This window comes from Cyprinus carpio, chromosome B4 (assembly GCF_018340385.1).
Source record: "Cyprinus carpio isolate SPL01 chromosome B4, ASM1834038v1, whole genome shotgun sequence".
NCBI lineage: Eukaryota > Metazoa > Chordata > Actinopteri > Cypriniformes > Cyprinidae > Cyprinus > Cyprinus carpio.
Window position 1 is genome coordinate 12,532,034 of NC_056600.1, and position 18,053 is coordinate 12,550,086.

Here is an 18,053-nt window from a genome sequence, read left to right on the forward strand (position 1 = left end):
ACAGTGGTGCACTTGAAAGATGATGCCAAAAGTGGAACTGTATTGTGGGTTTCCCCATGAAGGCCTCAGAAGAAGCCACATCACAATCTTCATTCTGTTCATTCTTTTGATACTTTTCTACTGACGTTTACAGGCATTCATTTGGGGGTGTATTCAAAGTGACAAACACATATCTCACAGACACACACACATATACACATATACATATATATACATATACATATATATATATATATATATATATATATATATATATATATATATATATATATATATATATATATATATATATATATATACATATATATATATACATATATATGTATATATATATATGTATATATATATATATATGTGTCAGCATATATATATATATATATATATATATATATATATATATATATATATATATATATATATATATGTATATACATATATATGTATATATATATATATACACATATACATATATGTATATGTATATATATATATGTATATATATATATATATATATATATATATATATATATATATATATATATATATATATACATATATACATGTATATGTTATATATATATATATAAATAAATGTACTAAATTAAATTTAAATGACTAAATGTAAAATACCAAAATGCCAATGTGTGTGTGTGTGTAGTAAATTACAATTAAATGACAATATTACATACGTAAATGCCAAAAAACCAAAATACTAACACTACTACTAATGCATTTATCAATTAAATATAGTAGAACTTGCCTTAGTATAGATGGCTATGATGTTATGATTCAGGTATTCAAGTGAGTGCTGTGTCATCAAGGTTTTCTGATTTTGAGGAATTCTGCTGAAGATTATTCCACTATGATGAGATTCATGCTCTCACCATCTTTGTGTTTTGACCCTTTATATAGACAGAGACTCTTCACTATCCAGTAGCTATAATTATTTGGGAGCCCAAAGATCAAGACATCTCCTGGTTATACTATCACACAAGGACCTCTGCTCAACCTGCTGGAAAAAAAAAAACAAAGACAGAGTTGATGATAAACAGGCAGCAGCGTTTGTGCTGGGTGCTATTGACAAGATCCTTTCACCTAATGAGTTTTATCATTAACAAGAAGGACATCGCTGCACAAGACTGTCTTCACTGAGCAGTGGGTTTTGATATACAGCAAAACTTCAACTTTTTAAGACCATGTCATTTTAACCTGCGTTAAGCAAGGCTCAAAGGTTTGCTAATGTTCAATCAGATAGTGTGGGGAGGGGAGGTGTCAGCGAGTGCATTGATTGCTCAGCTTTAGTGCAAGCAGCTTGTAAATGTGGAGCATGTGATGCATATGTTTGCTGAATCTCTGGAGTAATCTATTAGGCCGGACCACTTTGGTTTGCACCATATTTTCATCTAAAAGTAACATGTAGCCCTTGCTAAGCCACAAGAGGCTGACAAACAAGTTTCCTTCCAGGCTTCCAAAACCTCTGAAGTGGAGAGGACATGAATCTTATTTTTATTTGTTCCAGTTTCCACTTCTGAGATTTTTATTTGGAGCCTCTCCCATTGGCGGCACACAGTGATGCCTGGGCCTTGAGCAGATGTCCCAGCAGTGCACGGATGCGCAAGTGCAGCCACCATTTTTTACTTCTTAAACTTATTATTTTATACCGATACATACAGTATATGTGTGACCGTTTACTGTCTACGATGACACAGTGTCAAAGTTTAGGAATTCAAGGTATGATTTAATATTTAAAATGGACATGGGACTGTCCATAAACATAGAACCACAAGAAAATGTACAGTTAATTTACAGTTTAAAAGGTAATAATTATATAATTAATTACGTTAATATTAAACATACCATTCTATATTCTATATATGTCTGCTAAATGCGTAAATGAACATAAAATTATATAATTAATTAAAAAGTTTTAAAGTATTACATTGTTTAAAGATGTAACAATTGCAATTAATTCTACACAATTATTTAAAAAATTCGCAATCATTATAAAAAAATCATTATTTAGAAATATAATAAAATAAAATAAAAATATATTTATATAAATTATCACATGAATACTAATGTATGACCTTGCTGGACATAATGCCACACATACTTGTGATGTCAGAAGAGGGAAGTTGGTGGCGGTCTTGGATTCTCATCGAGATCTGAGATAAGAATGTTTGCTTAACAAGCTGTTCAGAGTGAACAACAAAGCATTCTTGGGTCAAAAATACTTCTTTGACAGGAAAAATTCCTCAGGGCAGGCAAGGAAGCCGTCACGAGACTTAACAGCGTCACTGTTGAAACTCTGCAGAAGATGACAAAAGAGCTGTCATGGAATGTCAGCTGACTCAAATCAATGTGGAAGAAGAGGACAGTGGAAATGGCTCATTAACAGACTTACACAAGAGGGTCCAGTACCCTATCAGTCAGGACACATGCTATTATTACTTCCTCTGGTCACCAATCTCCCTGCTCCAGCAATCTGGCTCTTACTACAGCTTTTTCCACAATGTCAGCACAGAACTTCCTTCATTCTGATGGGACACAAAAAACACAGAGAAAGCAGAGAGAAAAGACAGAAGTCTGACTATATTTAGCATTACAATAATATACATACAGTGGCCTCAAAAGGTTTGTGGATGCTTAGGCCAAACTTGAAATATATACATTTTGTTGCGTAGATAATAAAATATCAAACATAATGACATATTCAAATAAACAACTTTAGAGCTTCTCTCTCAGAACTACTGTAACTTCACTTTTCTGAGCCATTTTGCTGCCACTTTTAACCATGTGTCTCAATGTGATATTTAGTTCAGAAAATTTCCTTCAAATGAAGTGGGAACATGTTCCACTAATGTTTGACACAGGAAAGTTATGAAAATGAATACTGTATACTGCAAGGAAACATTAAACTGATTAAAAGTGACAGTAAAGATATATGCATAATGTTACAAAAGACGGCTATTGAAAAAGGTTGTTCTTTTCAACTTATTTTTTATAAAAAAAAGGGTTAAATGTATCACAGATTCCAACTTTGATAATAATAATAAATGTTTTTGAGCATCAAATCATCATATTAGAATGATGTCTGAAGGATCATCTGACACTAAAGACTGGAGTAATGATACTAAAAAATTCAGCTTTACCAACAAATATAAAATATATTTTTAAAAAGAAATGAATGATGAATTATTTTTTATTTTAATATTATTTCACAATATTACAGTTTTTTCTGTATTTTGATCCAATAAATTCTGCCTTTATAGAATAAAGGAAGCATATTGAACTGTACCTGCTGTTTCACTGTGTAACTAAAATATTGCAAATCTTTTAAGTCATATTTGCTTTAAAAAGAATGATTATGCTATATTTCTTTGTGTATATATATAAAAAAAAAAACTACTCTGTTTGACAATTTATCTAATGCAATGAAATTCATAAGCGTCCAAACACTTTCCGGGGCCGCTGTATAATAAAATACCAGAAGACATATAACTTAAAGCAAGGTTTAGTGGCAAGACACGTTATTATAATTTCAAACGATCTAAATCCTATAAACATGGGGTTCCCGCTATCAGACGCTGCTACTGCTGCTGTATGCGAAACAGGCATGGGTTTCTATTGGGGCAGGTTGTTTGGGGTTAGAGAAACTTAATGAGAAACATTCATTATACCAAACATGTCATCAGACAGCTGTAATTACAATAATTGTCTCTTCTCAGAAATACTACATGGGGGTGAATATGGGGTTTGTGTGGTGTAAGACTCCTTAATTAAGTCAACAATAAACTCCCCTCATTGACAGACAGTCCTGGCTTATTTTCCATGAGAGGATAGAAATAATGTTTGCACAAAGTGCATCCCGCAAAACACACATAACGTAGTCTGATGATGCGTCAATGAGAATAACGGCAGCCAGGGCGGGGTTATGGGATATGGTAAAGTATAACATTCAAAAATAAGACCGCAAGAAAGATGTTAGTCCGCTTTGGGCAGGGGCATGTTTGTGTTTCCAGTTTCCAGTGGAATTTACAGCAGGAGCTCAGAGGTGAATGGCCCAGTGGAGAAAGACTGCAGCTGTACAGTGTGTGTGTGTGTGTGTGTGTGTGTGTGTGTGTGTGTGTGTGTGTGTGGAGAGGGGGGGGGGGGGGCACAAAAACACAGACAGCGCTCTTAGTCAGCACTGGACCGGCAGCCGGGCCGGGGGGCCAAGTTTCCACTTGCGAACAATAATTCACTTCAAGTGCCCAGTGTGTATGTGCATATGTGTAAAAGGACATCCCTCACTCCGAGGGCTACAGAAATGCCTCTCCCACCCCAACATCCTCCAATTCCAAACCAAACCATTTCCATGTAAAGATCTGACATATTTACACTCAATGTTTGAGTGTGTTTGTGTATGTTGTGTAATGGAAGCAGAAGGCCTCTTCAAGAAGGTCAATGAACCACCATGGACACTTACAGTGAGGGTGGAATATTCCGGGTTCAGTACAAGTCAAGCTTAGTCGACAGAATGTGTGGCTCAAAAAATAATTTCGACTCATCCCATGTTTTCATTAAAAAGAGGCAAAATCAAGGTTACAGCGAGGCACTTGCAACAGGTAAATGAGGTCTAATTTTGTGGAAGATGTAATTTTAGAAAGAAAAGTTTAGTAACTGACTTTTTTACACTAAGATCATGTTATAACAATACACCTGTTAGCATGATTGAGTTTTAAAAAAGTCAAATTATGTTCATCTTTTATGTAAACTGTGAGTTTTGCCATATTTTTTGGATTGGTCCCATTCACTTCCATTGTAAGTGCCTTGCTGTAATCCAGATTTTGCGTAGAATAAAGATCAAAATATTTTTTGTGGTACTATTATGCCACAAATGACATCAATTTACCTTACCTTCTGAACCCAGAGCATTCCTTTCAAAAGTCTTTCACGCAGAATGCATTTCTTGCTGTTAAAAATGCAAGAAGTGGGCATCGGAATGGAATAAAAAGTTGTTTCATGTGCGAAACACTCCGAAAGACATGAGCGTAACTATCAAAGATGTCCATCCAATGCAAATTTATATAGAAAACAATGGAAAAGCAGAGCATTGGAATACAAAAACACTTTCTTTGTGACCGGCCCCCCTGACTGCATTGTCTCTAAATCAACAAACCTGTGCCAAATAGTGCATTTATTAAAGAGTTACTATCATATACTGATATTAAAGCCTTTTGGCATGTGCTTTTGCTAAAATGGAGAGCCTGTAGGTTGGCAAATTACCAAATTGGTTGCAACTGATGTACTTATGTGTCATTTTCACCTTGTTTTATTAGAGCAAAGTGTCTGCCTGGCTTCAAACCATGTAACCAATCGACCATTATTTGCTCCAGTGTTAATAAACTCACAAAAATAAGGCAAACCCTCGACTGACCTGAGCTGGTAAAGCTGGTTATGGATTGTTGAGAATTGGAACAGCTCTTATGGGAACTTGGCGCCCTTTCGTCTCACTCTCTTCCTTTTCCCATGGACTATATACCTGATGTGAGCCATAAGGGAGAAGAGAGGAAGAGGAAACGGGGTAATACAGTGGGCCTTCACATCCTGAAGTCCAGTAAGTCTAACACACATGCACATGCCCCCTCGTCTGTAACAGGTGACGGTCCTGACCTAAGAGCATTATATAGGAGAGGAGGAGACAGAGTTAGATGATAAAAATGGGTAAGATCCACTTAAATTAGACAATGTATACAGATTTTAGATGAAAACATACATATACTGTACATACATTTATACATACATTTGGTTTCTAGTTCTGTACCATTGTGCCAGGTAGCCACACCCACTCTGAAATGTCATTGGTCCACAATTTTGTTCACAATTTTCAGTAAAATTTCAGCTTTCGTCAATGAGGCCCATTTATGTGACCAACTTGAACCTGGTACAAAATCTGTGTAGGGAAATCTTTCACCTTTGCGCGAACTTCCCATTTGCATGGATTTCTATTGGAAAGACTGAATTTCATATACATGGAAATGTGATTGCGGCTTTATTAGAGTGTTGCAGAAAAAGTTTTAATTCTATGAGAGAGTGTAACTTTCTGAATCTCAACATCGTGATGCACACCTTCCCATTGAAATCAATATATTTTTAGCATTCTCTGACTTACTTAACTGCAGTGTTTTGGCACCCATATAATTCACATGCACCCAGGCCGCACGATGCCTACAGCAGCATCTGTGCTGTGCTGAATGAATGAGTGAACGTGTGGTTAACCCATAAACAGAGCAGGGAGAAAGTGGAAAGTGAAGTGAAAAATGGTGCAACGCTGAAACTAGACCACAACCATTTTAAGCGCTGAAATTTTCCTACCTCTGACCACTGGAACAGGAGAAGTGACTACTAGTGGAGCAAAACGATGGCCTATATTTGGAAAAGAAATTCATTCTTCCTCAGATATTCAGATTTGAATCTTGGTAGCATGAAACGAAAGGCATATTGTTGTAGCTTCTTACATTTTGATGACCATTATAATGTCTTGTGATGAAGATCAAAACGTTTAGTATACATTTAGACCATTAAGATTTTACGGTGGGTGGAGCTACCCAGACTCTGTGGATATAAATAAACCTAATGACTGTTATAAACCTAATAATGTTTATTAAAAGGTACTTTCATGTTAGCCAATATAGTTTTTTTTCTTCTTCATATATTTAGCCTACAATCATGGCCAATCTTAGCTGTGTAACCAGTTTCATTTTTTCCACTATAAATGCCCTCTTTTTGCTAGCTTTTCTATTTCTGCTTTTGTTTCCTTGTATCAGTTACTTTATTTACATATGCTTTGTATACATTAACATACATTTGAACTCTCTGTTTTATTTGTATACAACGTTCAAGTGTAGTAAATGCAGAGCGTGGGTGAGTATTTTCATCCTCAGATTGAGGTTCTATATATTTAAGAATTATAGCATTTTAGCAGTGTTTAGTTATTGTTGGAAGCCATCATATCTTTTGGCATGGAAAATGGGACTGGGAGTTTCATTATGGTAACCTGATGGCCCCGAACCAGACGGAGGCTGCCAGTGGTGATTGGTAAACCTGCCACACTGGTTTTGCTGTAAATGCCCTTATGTTTTGCATGGCCAGCATGTAGGCAGAGAGAAATCACTGTCCTTTACATGGCATTTTGACTCGTACATGGCAAAAAAGTTATGTCATAAAGTTGCTAAATCTGGTGGTTTCTTTTTGATTCAACTTTTTTTAAATAAAACATTTTAAGTGCAAGAAAACAGTATAATTTCTAGAATTTTTATATATTTCATGTCTAACCTGTATGTCTAATATGTTTTGATAAAATAAAATAAAATAAAATCTATGTATCCAGATGTGGTCCACTATGTAGCCAGATGTTTCATAAGCCTAAACCCCCTGAAGGTGTAAAAGCATTGAGACAGGCCACTCTTTGTTCCATGCAGTGAAGGAAAAATATCACATCCCTGTTTGGAAAGTCACTGCCAAACCCTAAACCAGGTTAAACACATTTCAGCGAATGTGGAGAAAAGATTTTAGATTAACATCAGAATAAAAAGATACTATGGTTCCATTTATGCCAATTTAAAAGTTCCATTAATATCCATTAAGCAACAAATTTGAAATAAACCAGCCTTTTTGGACCTGCTTCATTTTTTGAAAAGCAAATACCTGAGACTTCATTTCCGCATTTCCGTTCATAAATAGTCGCAGAACAGAGAGTTAAGCTTATTTTAGTTGTTGTGAAAATAAAAGGTCATGTTAAAAAAATCTTTACACTGGAAAGATTTGAGTGATGTGAATTAGCCTTAGCGGTAAACTGTATATTTTGGAAGCAGATGTTAACAGGTCATTCAACCCAGTAGCAGCGTCTATGTACATGATGAAGAAAAACTGTACTCCACCGCACCAACTGACACATTCTTCCATCACTAACACTAGGTCCCTATGTCAGCGTCTGAGCCCGGTCTGTTGATCATCTGGCTGTGTGATGCAGACCAGCTGGAATCCAACAGTAGTGTGTGATGCAGACGCTGGAATCCAACGTTGCCTGTCAAACAAGAACTTGGTCATGGCGATGACGACAAAAACTAAACCCTAAAGAAACGGCGCAAGGGTCTGAGCCCGGTCTGTTGACAACCTGCCTTTTTAATCAAACCAACTCGAATCCAACTCTGGCTGTGTGATGCAGACCAGCTGGAATCCAACAGTCGTTTACATCCTCCTGTCAAACAAGAACCTCCAGCCTGTCAAACTTTGTGGAAAGACGACAAAAACTACACTCCCCAGAGCTTTCCCTAAAGAAACGGCTTGAAGTAAGGGCTAAATATGGGCAGAAATCTCTTCAACTGATAAAACAGCGTTTTACAGGAAACTAAATGAATACTTTGTGGCGATTTAACTATTTTTATAGTTTACCATGAAAAAAAAAATTGTTTTAAAAGAGAAATCCCTCACTTTTTGTGACAGGTGGGATTCAGCTTATTGCACTTCTCATTCATTCCTATAAACCCTAAAACAAATACAGAGACGTCAAGGCTGTAATGTGATTGTCAATGACACAAATGATCCAATTTAATTCACTAACAATTTACACCAAAACCAAGTTAGCATTACGCTTTCTCCAACAGTAAGTAATACAGACCCTCTCATCTCCCTATAGTAAGACAATCTCTGCCACAGATGTCGCAGGGCCTCCCTGAAACATATGATTTAAAACCTGCCATCTTTGTCTAAAGCAGCTCATGCACGATCAGTTCTGCAGCATACAGACATGAACCTGCAGTAAAGACTAAGGATGCGACAATACCATTAGCCCATGGTTCAATACATACCTCGTTTTTTTTTTTTAACACAGTTTGGTTCTGACGGCTTGGCACATCAGAGTGGTTTTTTTTTTGCAATTTAAAATGTGCTTTTTAAAACACATTAACAACAAAAAAACTCCTGTACACTTCTGAACGACTAGAGAAAAGCATGGATTTTCATATGTCTAGTTCAAATTTCTTTTGAGAGAAGTATTATTTTTCTTATTTTTTACCCAAAATAGGATGGATTGGCCATTATTGAGCACATTCATAATGGTGCCCCTTCGCAGAGAAACGTCTCAGTTACATATGGTAACCCTCGTTCCCTGAAGAAGGAAACGGAGACGTCACGTCGGTGACCGACGAATTGGGATATCGCTTCGATAGACCAATCTACTTTGAGTGTAAACTAAACGAGCCAATGCACATTGGCATGCAGCTATTGCATCCAGCTGCCGCTGATCACAGTGTGAGTATAATAAGACAGCAGGTGCAATGCATACCAGGTTTCGCTGAGGAGCCAAGCCGGTGACCTGGCAGCTCAGCGGTGATAAAGCAACCGTGGCGACGGGACGTGACGTCTCCATTCCCTCCTTCAGGGAACGAGGGTTACCATACGTAACCGAGTCGGTCACTCTCGACGTCACATTGGTGACCGACGAACTGGGATCCCTACCAAAGCGCCATGGGTGCTGCCCCTCCCAGTGCCCTACGCGAGCTGCCTGTGCCCCTATTTGGTGTAGGCCGAGGCTCCGAACAAGTAGTTACACTCACCACTGTCAAAGCACTACACAAATAGCAAATACACAAAAACAATCCGAAAACGTACCCGTTCCGCTTGGAACAGGGACGCTGCAGAAGCCCCATCCTTCCCGAAGGATTTTCGGAGGCAAATACACATATATCGTCCGGTCAGGGAGTAGAACAACTGGAAGTGAGAGGTCTCTGGAGAAGCAAACAGGTCTACCTGAGCGGCTCTGAACTGTCTCCAAATCAGCTGGACCATCGGGGGATGGAGTCGCCATTCTCCTGGGAGCATTGCTCGAGCAGGCTGAGCAGGCCCGGAATGTGAACAGCACGAAGTGACCTCAGAACCTTCTGACTCCAAAGGAGGAGGTGGCAGGCGAGTTGCGGCAGGTGAGTTGCGACATGCGACGGGAGCTCAGACCACCTTGTTGGTTGATGTACGCAATGGTCGCTGTGTTGTCCGTTTGGACCAGCATGTGCTTGCCTCGTAAGCGACCTTTGAGACGGTTCAAGGCAAGGTGCACTGCTAACAACTCTAGGCAATTGATGTACCAATGCAGTTGCGGGCCCGTCCAAACCCCTGAGACTGCATGCCTGTTGTACGTGGCCCCCCAGCCGGTGGTGGAGGCATCCGTGTGAACCACAGCATGCCTGGAGATCTGCTCTACGGGCACCCCTGCCCGGAGGAATGCAAGATCTGACCATGGGGTAAGGGTTTGGCGACAGGCCGGTGTAACTTGGACCCGGTGAGTATCGCGTTTCCATGCCCACCTCAGGACTTGGCCATAAAGCCAGTGCTGGAGCGGTCTTATATGTAACAGGCCGAGTGGTGTATGTGCTGCTGAGGCGGCCGCCATTTGCCACAGGAGCCTCTAAAAAAGTTTCAGTGGGACCGCTGTCCTGCCCTTGAACATATTCAAGCAGGCTAGCACTGACTGCGCACGTTCTCTGTGAGGCGTGCCGTCTGTTAGACCGAATCCAACTCCATACAGAAAAAAAAGAGATCCTCTGCGTCAGGGAGAGTTTGCTCTTTTCCCCGTTGACCTGAAGGCCCAATAGGCTGAGGTGCCAGAGCACCAGGTCCCGAGACCATGCTAGTATAAGCCAACTGTCTAGATAGTTGAGGATGCGAACATCCTGCTCTCTGAGGGGAGCAAGAGCCGCCTCTGCGACTTGCATGATGCGGGGAGACAGGGACAGCCCAAAGGGCAGGACCTTGTACTGATATGCCCGTCCTTCGAATGAAAACCGCAGAAATGGTCTGTGGCGCGGAAGGATCGAGTACGCGTCCTTCAGGTCGATCGCTGCAAACCAATCTCGGGGACAGATGCACCCGAAGATGCTTCTCTGCTTCAACATCTTGAAAGGTAGCCGATGAAGGGCCCGGTTCAAAACTCGCAGATCCAAGATTGCCCAGAACCCACCGCCTTTCTTGGGTACAATGAAGTAAGTGCTGTAAAACCCCGACCTCATATCAGCTGGAGGGACCGGCTCTATCGCATCCTTCGCCAGTAGGACTGCGATCTCTACCCGCAGAACAGGGTCATCGGATGCTTTCACTGTAGTGAAGTGGATACCGCTTAACTTGGGGGGACGCCAGGCAAACTGAATCGCATAGCCGAGGCTGATGGTCCACAGAAGCCAGCAAGATGGGCTGGGTAGCGCTGACCAGGCGCTTAGAAACCGTACAAGCAGGACCAGTGGAACCACAGCCGTACTCGCAGTGGGGCAGCGAGGTGGAACACAGGGACCCAACTCGGGCGGCTTGTGAGCGAGCCAGAGAGGGGTGTGAGTGTGGGGTGCAAGGATCACCTGGTTCCACAGGTTGGCAGAGGGTGCGTGAGTAGAACCGCCCACTGCTGCCATCTGGTGAAAGAGGAGGATGAGTGAGGTCCGGTCCTTGGCCGTCCGCAACTCTCCGTGCCCTCCTGGGACCCAGAGATAGAGAAAACGGCTTGCCCAGGTTGCCGTCCTGGGTCCTCTTGCGCTTCCACTCACCGCCAGGTTTGACGGGGATCAGGATGTGTGGGGCGGCTTGCCTACTACCAGCTCTGTGGAGCCAATTTCTGAACACCTCAGCCTGCTCCCGTGCAACCAGGATGTGACGCGGTAGCGGGGGCTGGGGTGTTGCGGCCGGCAGACAGGTGATGGCAGCAGCTGCCCACCGTGCAGAAGGTTGGACCACCTAAGTCTGCTCCCGTGCAACCAAGAACTGCTGGGCCAGGTTCTCGACCACGTCGCTGAAGAGGCCGGTCTGGGAGACAGTGGCATTAAGGAACTGATCTTTGTGGCGCTCCTGGACCACAAGTCTGGACATCGCACGACCCAGGGAACTCGTGGTGACATCTGATCGGGGGAGGCCCACTGGATACTGCTGGTACGCACTTTGAAGAGGGCCCAGCGCGTTCCGTGGGTTGCTCCACTGGATCGGAGGTGCAAGAGGAATGATGGTCCCTAGAGGGTTGGTTCCCTGCGGGGTTTGCCACCACTGTAATCCTCAAACCACCCACGCTACTGCTGGAAGTGGTTCTCGTCTGTCGGCCACCAGAACACCCCTCTGATGTTAGTGGAGCCTGGTTCGCAGCTCCGAAATGGTCATTTTCCCGCAGTGGGAACATGACTCATCCACGAAGGCCACCTCGGCCACCCGTGAAGACTCCGAAGGCCACCTCAGCATTTTGCCCCAGACACGTGATGCAGCAATCGTAACCATCACCTCAGGTAACGACCGCACCCAGAAAAAGCCAAATGGCATCCTTATTTAGAGAGGTCGTCTTTACAAAGACGCACCTGTGAAGCTCTTTTAGAGAAATTTGCTCTTTAGGAAATGCTCTTTTAGTGCTGAGGCAAACAGGGGAATTGGCCGCTTGCAACATGACAGGAGGTAGTGCAGCCTGATGTGTGCAACCCACTCAACTCGGGAATGACCACCGCTGAAGCACCATCTCCCCAACACACAAAGCTTCCGAGATTGTGCTGAACTCGTAGTTCACAGCAGACACAGTTGAGCAGAACGATACTAACGCTCGCCTCCGAAGCGAAAAGCTGGTATGCATTGCACCTGCTGCCTTATTATACTCACGCTGTGATCAGCAGCAGCTGGATGCAATAATTGCATGCCAATGTGCATTGGCTCGTTTAGTTTACACTCAAAGTAGATTCGTCTATCGAAGCGATATCCCAATTCGTCGGTCACCGGCGTGACGTCGAGAGTGACTGACTGAAAGAGAACTCCACATATGCATCACATAAGTAATAGAACTCATAACGTTCCAGGAAATCCCTAATATGGCCGAAGAGGCATCCAGTAATCAACATTTTACAGTAAAAGAAGGTGCATCAGATCACAAAAGGAAGTTATTTCAAACATTCGACTGATATTGTGGAGTAAAAACGTGTTATATGTTCACTTTTATTGGACATCAGGTTTGAACATCATTACAAGGGAAGATTTTTTGGCATGAAGCATTTTTCAATGCACGTTATAAACAGTTACTCATCTAATCATCAAAGACCAAAGACCAAACAAAAAAAAAACAGAATGAAATAACAGAAAATACAAAATCAATTATTGCAACGCAAAACCAAAAAAACTAAACAAAAAACGTATTCATATAAAAAAGTGCATATTGAACCATGGATGTAATACCGAATGGTTTAATATTATATTGAGAACTGTGGCATTCCTAGTAAAGACCAAATGACATATTAAATGAGAGTCCATTTGTACTTTCTCATATATTAGTCAGTGTCATATTAAAAATGTCTTGGATTTATTTAGCCACAAAACACTAATCAGTAGACTGGAGTTGTGTGGATTACTTGTATATTATTGTGATTTTTTATTAGCTGTTTAAACTCTCATTCTGATGGCACCCATTCACTGCACACACAGGATCCATTGGTGTAATGCTAAATTTCTCTAAATCTGTTACGATGATGATCTTGGATGGCCTGAGGGTGAATAAATTTTCATTTTTGGGTGAACTATTACTTTAACTTTTGTTTCTAGCACCACGTTTTACTGAATAGTTCAACCAAAAATTAAAATTATGTAATTGTGCTATTAATTGATTGCATAATTTTCATCTCTTTAAATGTAATGTCATTCTAAATTTGTATGACTTTATTTCATCTGTGGAACAGAAATTAATATATATTTCTGTTCAGTGTATGGATTAAGAAAAAAAAATCTTTATGTTCACAAAAGAAAAAAGCCATACAGGTTTGACATGGAGACGAGTGAATGATTTTATTTTGGGGTAAACTGTCCCTTTGAGTGTGCAGTTAATGATGCAGCTAACTGTGTAAAATAGACAAATATTGTCTCATAAAAGATAAAAGATGTGATATGCCTAATTATATACACATTCCCAATGACATTAGCGAGTAGGCACGGAGTAAACATCCATCCTAATTCACCAAGGTCCACCCACTTGTAAAGTTCATTATATTAAATGGAGCTGTCATGGTCATCTTCACCTGTGATGTAGAGTCTGGCTGTAGGCATCTTTATGTAGCTCAGAGATCTGTGAGGCAGGGCCGATGGTGGCTTCCGCAGCAGTGTGCATTGTACCTGGTCATTCATTATAAAACAGTCTGCAAATAATGAATGAGAATGGTTAGTAACTTGAGGATGAGGTGGGATAGAAAAACACCATGACCTCATCTCCTCTCAACTTCAAAAAAACTAAAAAAAAGACAATACAAAAAAAAAAATTAACCTAAGGTCCAAGAGGCTAAAAACAGGAAACGGAGGCAGCTATAATTTATGAAGAGAAGGAAATGACCACCCTAATTTGGAAAAAAGATATTTGTGTCATCTTTCCGGGGCCTGGCAAGGAGTAGTGGAAGAAGAACAACACTCAAGTTAACAGACTCTTGAGTGGCCTTGATGTGTGTGGATGACTTTTCTGCAAACTTACTAGTGCAAGACCACATCTCCATAATTCAAGGACCACTCTTAATTTGCGCCAGTAGCCAGGTACTCTGCCTAATGTTGATAACACAGTAAGGAGTGTTGTACATCTGTCTAGAGAGCAGGAGAGGATGTTTACTTTTATGTGGAAAGAAATGAGTGTCCCGGGTGTTCCATTTAAACAATGGAAAAACACTTACTGTAAGTGTTTCTGCTGAATTTTATCTTCAGAGACACAGGTGTTTGGAATGCACGCGGCAGGACCCTCGCAGCCCAGCAGGTATGGCTGCCTGTCCCCTTCACCAGCTCCATCTAATCAATTAAAACCTTCACAGCTCAAAAAAAAAAACCCATTGATTTCAGCCAGTGAGACCTGAGCACAGCTGGGATGAGGAGGCCATGGAGTATTCAAGTCAGTAGTATAGAGACGAACTAAATGGTCTATCATCTGTCTTGGCATAGGTGATGATATGATATTGGCGTTTGGAATTATGACTCCTGCAAACTTCCTTTGGATGGATAGAAACTGGCCAGTTGGCAGAGACAGAATCAGTGCAGTCTCAGAAGTACAGTGTCAGATAAAATTTGAAAAAATGATACATTTTGGGTTACAATAGTTTTATTATTATTATTATTATTATTGGAGCAGTACCCTTAAACGTAACACCTTTGTATTATATAATTAAAGTCAGTGTTAGGGAAGCTACTTTGAAAGTGTAACTTACTGAGCTACAAGCTAATCATAATTTGAAACAATGTGTTTTATCATTTAAAAATATGTAACTAATCAATGTCATCATTTATATTTTAATTAGAGACATAGGACAGGACAAGGACAGGTTTTGAATGAATAATCACAGTTAGGGGGACAGTATCGAATGTTTATACTAAATACAACAAAAAAACAATTTACATAAATTATATAAAAACCTAAACTTTATAATAACTTCAACATAAATAAACTTACTATTTGAATGAACTAGAATGAATTAGACATTCCAATTCTACACACGGTATGAGAGAGGGTCACTTGGGATGAACCGATTTATCAGAATGGATCAGACTTTCCAAAGCTACATAGAATATAAGACCATTTACAATTCACTACAACGAATCAGACTATGCAGTTCTACATACAGTATGAGAGAAAGGACACTAGAATGAATCAGACCTTCAAGCACTAGATATAAGAGAAAGAAAGCACAGTTTAGGGGAGCGTCTTAGATTTTTCCTTTAACTCTGATGTTAAAAAATGGGATGTCACATTTGGTCATGTTGCTCTACAATAGTGCTGTCAAACGATTAATCGCATCCAAAAGTTTGTGTTTACATAATATATGTGTGTGTACTGTGTTTATTTATTATGTATACATAAATGCAATCACATGCATATATACATTTTAAGAATATTTATGTTTATATATAATTTCTATTATAAATAAATGTAAATATTTTATATAAAAATATAACATTTTCTAAAATATATACATGCATGTGTGTGTGTCTATTTATATATACAAAATAAGTATACACAGTACACGGCCATATATTATGTAAACACAAACTTTTATTTTGAATGTGATTAATCACGATTAATCATTTGACAGCGCTTCTCTACAAGCTGGTAAAGTAGCTTGTTCCAGAATAAGTTCAGTTAGTTAGTTGCTCCTCAGTTTTTTCCTCAGTTGACCGTGTTCCCTGCATGACAGTGAGGGTGTATGTGTTCACGCAAAGCAGTTTGGACACTTCGGTGACACATGCAGGAGTGACTGTATAATGAAAAACAAAAGAATGAATAAATGAACAATACAGGATGAGAAAAGCTTTCAAGGCTTCTGATGTCCTACTTCAAACACGGCAGCGCAGTGGATCAGCTGGGAGAGGAGAGAGGGGTGGTACGATGAAGAGAGATGAAGATGGAGGGGGGAGATTAAGAGAAAGGTCAGAAGAGGATGCATCCTGTCTGCTCAACTCAGTGGCATGTCTGCGCAGTGGGGCAGCTGTGCTGCATGTGTGTCTTTCCTCTTTATTGTACAATATATAGTAACTGATCCCTCAGTAGAGCGTCATAGACGCAACATGCTGACTTGTTGCTCTTGAACTGACAAGTACGGTAATAATGGCCCTCGCTCAGGGTGCCGCAGCAAACGTGTTCCTGTCCTGTGCTCCCCTGTGGCAAATCTCAGTCACAAAATGCAATCAAGACTTGCATACGCTGATGAGTTAACTGTGTCACCCTGGGGAAATTGATCCTGGAGATCCATTTAGAGTTAAGAGATTGCCCACCTCTGCCCCATCCATCAAACCTCAACTCAAGGTATAAGGCTCCTTTTTATCTTCCGAATTTAATTCTAAAACAAAATTTCTCAGCTGTCATGCTAAAACAAGATGTCGCAGTCACCTTATGTGTCACATGACCCCTACCAGAGGTATAGCTGTGCAACAGGGCTGGATGTTGAGGGACAGTTTGCTAATGAACGACAAGAATGAATCTCTTAATATTACCCATGATTCCCCTAGCTGGCACGCACATCCCAAATCAATCTGTTTGGTTATGACAAGGGCAAGGTCTCAGTGATTGCACACATGACCCATGACAGCGATTGTTGAGAGGCGATGTTCTGGCAGGCCAATGCCCTTGAGCTTAATGGCTTCAAATTAAACTCCAGTTGCATTCTGGGATACTGGAGCAGCGGTAATGGACATGGAGGGGCTAAAGGAGTATCAAAACTGCTGAAAAGGTTGGGGTTAGTTGGCAACATTATAGTTCCTGTAAACAAAAAAGTTTGTGCTATTCAGGGTTATTTTAGTATACAAGGAAGTACTTTTATAGTTTTTTTTATTAATATTTAGAATTTGTTATTATTTGTATATTTTCTGTTTTCATTTTAATTTAGGTTTACATTTTAGTAATTTTGCTGGTTGTCATTTTTCTTTGTTTTTTAAACACATTTTTAAATGTCTATATAGTTGTCATTATTTTACTTTAGTTTTAAGATGATCAAGATAAACTAAATGAAAATAAGAAATGTACTCGACAGCCACCTGAAATTAAATGTTTACTTTTTAATATTAAAGCATTTGATTTTAATATTTTTATTCAGCTAATGTAATTGTTTTATGGTTTTAGTTTTAGTTAACTGTTATAACCTTGGTGCTATTAAAACTAAGTTAATAATTTTGCATATCATTGGGCACATGCATTTCGTTGTCAATTATTAAAATAAATATTAAAATGTTAAAACATTTAGAAACCAAACACTCAAACTACATGTAAACCATTTGTTTGGCATATGTATTTCATGGCACAATATTAAAATAAATAATAAAATGATCAATTATGGTTGCCAAAACATTAAAAGACCCAACACTCAAAGTATATATTAATAATTTAGCATATTTTGGGGCATAAGCATTTTATGATCATATCAAATGATACAGTTTTCAGCTGAAGGGTCGACCATCATGAGCTAAACCGAATTTGATTCTGTTACAGCGCAGTCTCCTCCAAACAGACCTGCAGAAAGCGAGATGGAACCTACTTTGAGCACACAGGCGTTATT

At 39.8% G+C, this 18,053-nt stretch overlaps 1 long non-coding RNA gene across 1 annotated transcript; it reads right to left on the bottom strand.

Moving 5' to 3' along the window:
* Window positions 1–741: 741 nt before the first annotated feature.
* Window positions 742–7,948, bottom strand: LOC109094131. Its single transcript, XR_006154522.1, has 5 exons — window positions 5,786–7,948; window positions 5,420–5,655; window positions 2,405–2,537; window positions 2,114–2,308; window positions 742–1,012 (listed from the first exon to the last, which is right to left on the bottom strand). It is a non-coding gene; the product is annotated as an uncharacterized LOC109094131 (long non-coding RNA).
* Window positions 7,949–18,053: the final 10,105 nt, after the last annotated feature.